Here is a 7,273-nt window from a genome sequence, read left to right as displayed (position 1 = left end):
AACTATGACCTGTTGAATACATCAATTTTCATGGTGCTGATAGATACACCATAACGATCCACGAGTTCATGATGACGACCATAAAACTTCTGTAGTGATGACTTCAATCTTGTAGCAACATAACCCTGTTCCAGAAGCCTATTTGTTAGAGTTCTAGAGAAGCACCAAACAATAGATATCATTGGACTACAAAATCTGGTTCCTCCATATTGACAACACATGCGCCGGTATTACCATGACAACACAAACGCCGGTAACACCATGACAACACAAACGCCGGTAACAACATAAAAACACAAACACCGGTAACGCCATGACAACACAAACACCGGTAACGCCATGACAACACAAACACCGGTTACACCATAAGAACAACATAAAGCCGGTTACATCATAAGGACGACAGTCGTCTATGCCTCCATAATGGGCAACCTTGACCAACCGGTGATCGTTCGGCCATATATGGTGCAAAATACATCATTGGTTACTAAAGATATCAACAAAAAGTTAATGATATTCTATTGATACTGAAAACATTAGCCACATTACTTTTCAGTGATAATGGTAAAAAACGTATTTTAATCGACAGTATGTTTTATATGTTGGTGTATTGCTATTGTGATAGGATTATTTGGTGTTGTATATTTTGTATATACAATTGCTTTTAGACTCTCGTGAGACTTTTTTTTTGCATTTTAATTTTCACTAAACAATTATATCTCCGCGTATTCTATTATATATATTCTGAAATTATCGTTGAATACACGGTAATTTGACGACGTTTTTACCAAACTACACAAGAGCTTATTTTATTCACTATTATACGTCATTAAACCAATTGTTTATACCATTTTGACATTAATAGGGCTGAAACCCTTGCTATTAACAACGTTAATTTTGGACTTAAATAAGACGTCATGACAGAAATATGAAAATACCATTCATACTAATATAACTTATTTATTGTGACACTCACATTATCATAGATTTATCATTTTGTTTCGTGTCATTTTGGTTTTTTTTTGTTGTACTTTTGTGTTACCGGTGGAAATATATGTACTAGTCTAACCTTTACCTTCATGATACTTTGTCGGTTTATTCCTTAGGATGAATGTTTGTATTAAGTTGTTTTGCATTTGTGTTAATCCGAAATCTGGTTAAAGACCATGAACTATACTCTCGATAAACCATTGTGCCGTCCTTTCAATTTATCTTTTATTACATTCCATTTGAAGTGAATGTTTATTTTATTTAAATGATAAATATAGCATTTTGAACATAGCGTTTTACGTCATCTTCCAATTTATCGACTTTAAATCGATTGACAGTCAAAACTATTGTGGTTGCCTCCATGTGACACTACATAAATTTTGAATCGTGGCCTTAATATGCTTTTTGAAATTTATCCTGCTCAACAGCTCAACGGAATTTGTGAATGCGCGTCGTAATTTTGTCGAATGAACATGCTGTGTCCATAGATATTTCTCTCGCCATAACTTTAACTTCCTTTAAACATAACATGAGTGACTCTGTAATTATGTTTAGGGGAAAAAAAACACAAAATTTTTACCTTACCGATGCACTTAGTCCGTGCGTGTACTTTGCTCATTTTTATGCGTTCGTTTTCAGTTGTTGTTTGTTGTTTCAGTGTCTGTTTTTCTTTACTTTTTCATGACTCTTTCTTTTAAAATTCTCTTTGTAACACGGGTTCCTTAGCTATTCTAAAACGCTGTAGCATAGGCTTTTCCACAGCCTTGGCCATAGTACAAACAACTGACATTTTATTTTTTTTTTGCAGAAAACATCTCCCTCGAGATTTAAACAGCAATGAATACCACACACGAGCATCACTTATTTTTGACATGTGCATTTTTTATACGTGCGAAAGATACACGTATAAATCAGGTATAAATCACGATTAAAGTTTGTAAATTATCATAATATTACATACAAAATTAAGGCATGAATCTAGCCGGAAATAAAACATACGTGACTCTTTTGGATTCCGCTTTTCAGTCATTGCTTCTTTAATTCGTATTCTTATTCAATGGAAAAACTGAAAGATAAAATATAAAACAAATATCGTCAGAATAATTTTTTGTCTTCTAAGTAAAAACTGCATTTACTAAAATCTAGTCCTTAAAATACTATCATTTACAGACGTTTGGAAATCGTCAAACAATCAACATTGTATTATAATGTTCAGAGTAAGATCAAAGATTGACAACATACAGATAGTCACCACTATATGGTTGATCCATATAGAGTGTCCGTTCCCAATATAAAAACGACCTTACTGTACCTTTTGAACCACTTGATCTTCAACGAACAGCGAGAAAACAGGAAATTTTCATCTATCGGACCGTCCAATTGTAGTGGGGTTCAAGCTGTTAATTTTTCTTTGAGTACCTTTTCATACTGTATATTTTTTCTAGTATTTTATCCTTGTGTTTCTTCTTCTGTCGATGGAAATTTTCCGACTTTGTTCCTTCAGTATTGTTCCTTTATCTTTTATCAGTCTCGGTACAGTACTATTTCCATAGTTTCAAAACTACGCATTCTTTTGTCGGTTGCTTATGAACATTGTTGTTTTATAAAATAGTTCAAAAGACATATTTTTATCTGACTTTTCCCCATCTGTGTTCAATTGAATCTATTTGGTGATTTTAAAGTTGAAAAAGTAAGTAACCAAAAATATTTCATCAAAGTATATAAAAAGCTTAGTTTTCAATTATTTGGAGAAATCAGAGACCAGAAATCGATTTTCTTTTTAATGATGGAAGACTTTGTTATATTATTAATTAGGCGTTATCTGTCATTCAATAAGATTATCTGACTTCTTTTCTGAAGTAATTTGAAAGAAAAGCTAGATATTCCGAAAACGGAACTGGTCCGGTGTCGATTTCCCAATTACATACAATGAACCACCTGATTCTTTGGATTTGAAGACAGTTTCGTGACAGGTGTGAAATTTCATCTTAGTAAAGAGTAGTTTGTAACTAAAAAGATAAATTAATGATCTTTTTCAGAATTTAGAATCTTTGAAAACCAGAGTTTCAAGAACAGTTTGATATATAAACAATCTGCATTTATCATTTTATCAATATTTTTAATACTTGCAAAGAATAATCAAGGGAACCAAAATTCTAGCGGAAATAAAAATAATGTAACCCAGGGACAAAACCAGACATGTTAAACTGACACATCCAACAAAGAACATGAAATAAACAAAACATTACATACAAAGTAACAGAAGTAAATGAGCAACTCGGACTGGGAGCGTGGACCGAGTGCACCGGTAGGGTAAGCGTCCTCTACTTTTTAAATCCGATACAAAAGAAGGAACATTGTTTAGCTAGATCCTTTAATTTCAATTTCCGCTATATAGAGGCGTATTATCCTTGAACAATCTTAGTTTCGGGGATTTTATTCACCGCATCTACCCCAAAAAACTTGAGATAAAGGATACTACTTACACTGCGAAGTCAGTCTCATATCTATATCTTGACCTACATTTAGAGATAGGTGGTAATGGAGAACTATTAACAAAACTATACGACAAACTTTTCATTCCGTATTGTCAACTGTCCTTTCATCTGTGGCGATATCACTTCAGCACCTGCGTATACAGTTTTCATATCACAACTCAAACGTTATGCATGAGCTTGTCGTTACTACGCGGATTTTTTGTACCGCGCTAGACTTCTTACAATTATGCTATTGGAACAGGGTTATGATGCCGCACCATCGAAGTTATCGCTACAAAAACGTTTGGTCGTCATCATGGATTTTTACGGTGAATCCATCTGCACTATGAAAACTGATTTGTTCTATATGTCATAGTTTTCCTTTCCTCTTTCGTGTACCCTGGACTTGACTTTTTATGAGCAACTCGGTCGGTGTTTCTAGAAAAACAGAGGACGCTTACCCTGTCGGCGCACCTGGTCAATGCTCCCAGTTTTTAGTGGAGTGCGAGTTTTCTCATTTACTTTTGTTACTTTGTATGTATTATTTTGGTTATTTTATATTCTTTGTATGATATAAAGACAAAGATGTTGCCAGAATGAACTGACTGGTCGTTATATAGTGTTCATTTCCAGTATGAACTGAATGGTCGTTATAGAGTGTCCGTTGCCAGTATGAACTGACTGGTTGTTATATAGAGTGTCCGTTGTCAGTATGAACTGACTGATCGGTATATAGTGTTCGTTTCCAGTATGAACTGAATTGTCGTCCTATCGAGTGTCTGTTGCCAATTTATCGGTCATAGTATTCCTCTTAGACTGAATTACTTTTAACGAGCTGCATGGTGGTTGTACAAGAATCAACATATTTAATCGTATATCAAGACGGAACAGTGCTATTTTGTATTGTGATGTCATAAGTTTCGATCAAGTTTTTTTTTTTAATTGACGACACGATTAACTTCTCACCCTTCCAGAGCACGTGATTTTCTCCTGGATTTTAGTGAACTTTGGGCGGTGTTTTGTGTTGTACAATTAGTTGCTGTACATATGTTGTCCTTTTGGTGTGCAAAGCGTTATCCACTTCCTTGAATTGTAATAATTTGAACTTTTAGTGAAAAAAACCTACTTTTTATAACATCCAGCTGTAATTATAATGCCTTTTCTCCGTTTTTTTTTTACAATAGATAACTGTTGTCATCTCCTTACGATACATGTATTCGTTTGCGTATCTACAATGCTTCCCAGTTAACATCCGTTACCAATGGTTTAGGTCCTATGTTCGCAAAAACTACTTCACATATTCCATTCACTTGTTGGCTTTGATTCTACAAAGATATGGTGATTTAACCAGCCTGTTCAATTTGCAAATGAAGTTTGACAATCCTTTGTTCAAAGTTCCCTTCAATTTCATAGCTAATGAATAATAAACAAATTACCACCTATAACAACAACTTCTTCCATATGATAAAGTAATATGTATAAATAATGTTCGTACCGTCCCGACATTTGAAATTAAGATAATTTATAATAAATAGGTGCAAATCTTGTATCGACAATTGTTATATATTTTGTATATAATTACTACCACAAAAATTATTAAGGGCTACCTCAATTTAGTAAGATATTTAAGACGTATTTTCAATCAAATCTCATATTTGTAATATTTAACAGGGACATTTTAAAGGTATATGCAGATACCATCAGCAGGTGAGTCTTTCTTTTAAGCCATTACTTAGTTAAAAGTTTAAGGTAAATAGAGGCAAAACTTAAAATAAATAAATAAATAAAATGGTCATGAGGGTTTATTTAATAGAAACCTAGAACTTCGGGGTGATGAAAATTTACTCAACGGCCACATACCACTTAAAAAGCTTGATATAGAAAATATTTTCGGTCTAATTGATAAATAGCATTGCAAAATGGGTTCTTTTACAATAACATTGTGTTAACATGAAAAAAAAAATGAATAGGAACTTATAACATATCTTATAACATTTCTAACTGACAAAAGAAGAAGATATTCGATGTTGATAGATTTAGTTTGTGGTGGATCACGCAAAAGGATATTTTAATTCTACGATAATTCTTATGGGTGTAAAATACACCAGTAATCTTGTACCGGTTAGTATGAGGTTACAGGAAACTACACGTAAAGTCTATTATGTATTTGAGATCTTGTAATCCGATGACTTCAGTTTAAAATACAATGTTTTAAAGAGCACTAATTTTATGTAACAGAATCAGAATAATTTACGTAAATCGTTGTATTTTGTTTTTCCCATGAGAATTAAATATCATCAGTTGAGACAAAAACGGACCACAGTCGCCCAGGAGTGTTATTTTAGTAGTCCGGCCATGTCAAGTTTCAGTAAAGCCAGCCCAATAAACAATGATGAAGTTGTTACATCTTCCGCATGACACATAATAATCGCTTTGCGTGTAATATTTATATACCATGAACGTATAGTTGTCTGAAATCGGAGAACATCTCTTGCAGATAACTGGCCTCATATTTCGGCAGGAAAATGGTATCAAGTGGCAACAGTTTGATGATAATCCGGACAAGAACGCAACTTTTCGTATATTAGTCTCTTCATCGTACAATTCTTTCCACATCAACAAAATTTTGCTCTATAATTACTAATGAATGCAACAAAATTACTTTGATTTTTTTGTATAAGGATAATGTAACAGTAATTTATTTCACTGAAGGCAAAAAGATTTAAATTCGGAATCTTTTATGTTTTTGTAACAAATTGTGATCCTTTACTTGCTGACCTATTTCTTCACTTTTATGAGGCTGACTTTATAGCTGATTTGATCAGAAAGAAAGAATATCGTTACGCTAGATCCTTCAATCTCAGTTTCCGCTATATAGATGACGTATTATCTTTCAACAATCCTAATTTCGGGGATTTGATACATCGCATCTACCCAAAAGAACTTGACCTACAATTAGAAATCGATGGTAAGGGAAAACTATTGACCAAACTTTACGACAAACGTGATGACTTTTCATTCAGAATTGTGAACTTTCCTTTCACCTGTGGCAACTTCCCTTCGGCTCCTGCATATGGAGTTTTCATATCACAACTCATACGTTATGCCAGAGTTTGCCGAAACTACGCAGACTTTTTGTATCGCGCTAGAACTCTAACAAATAGGCTTCTGGAACAGGGTTATGTTGCTGCAAGATTGAAGTCATCACTACAGAAGTTTTCTGGTCGTCATCATGAACTCGTGGATCGTTATGATGTATCCATCAGCACCATGAAAACTGATTTATTCAACGGGTCATAGTTCACCTTATCTCGTTTGTCTACCCCGGACTTGACTTTTTATGAGCTCGGTGGGTGTTTCTAGAAAAGCAGAGGACGCTTACCCTATCGGTGCACCTGGTCCATGCTCCCAGTTTTTAGTGGAGTCCAAGTTGCTCATTTACTTTTGTTACTTTGTATGTATGATTTTAGTTACTTTATGTTCTTTGTTGTGTATGTCTGTATTCCATGTCTGGTCTTTGTCCCTGGATTACATTCTTTTGATTACCGTTATAACCTTGGTTCCCTAGATTACTCCTACATACGTCTCATATAAGCATCAAAGTAACTTGGACTAATTTCATTCTATTTTAAATGAAAACTTGATTGGTTTTGTGAAATTGAATATGATACAAACACTGACTTCAAGAGTTATGTCCCTTATCCTAGGTCTACCACCTTAGGTACATATAGTTTTGTATATCCTTTAAATTTTCTGTGAAGTATGCTAACTTTATTTGCCAACTAAGGAAGTTCGTTACATGATAG

At 34.0% G+C, this 7,273-nt stretch overlaps 1 long non-coding RNA gene across 1 annotated transcript; it reads left to right on the top strand.

The window, feature by feature from the left end:
• Positions 1 to 1,678: 1,678 nt before the first annotated feature.
• On the top strand, positions 1,679 to 6,675 carry LOC148614510 (uncharacterized). The gene is made up of 3 exons (XR_015923199.1): positions 1,679 to 1,905; positions 5,139 to 5,174; positions 5,965 to 6,675. It is a non-coding gene; the product is annotated as an uncharacterized LOC148614510 (long non-coding RNA).
• The last annotated feature ends 598 nt before the right edge of the window (positions 6,676 to 7,273 follow it).

This window comes from Perna viridis, chromosome 6 (assembly GCF_037379345.1).
Source record: "Perna viridis isolate PV_CMFRI_1.1 ecotype Kerala chromosome 6, ASM3737934v1, whole genome shotgun sequence".
Lineage (NCBI taxonomy): Eukaryota > Metazoa > Mollusca > Bivalvia > Mytilida > Mytilidae > Perna > Perna viridis.
Note: the sequence above shows the minus strand (reverse complement) of the source record. Positions and strands in the feature narration are given on the sequence as shown.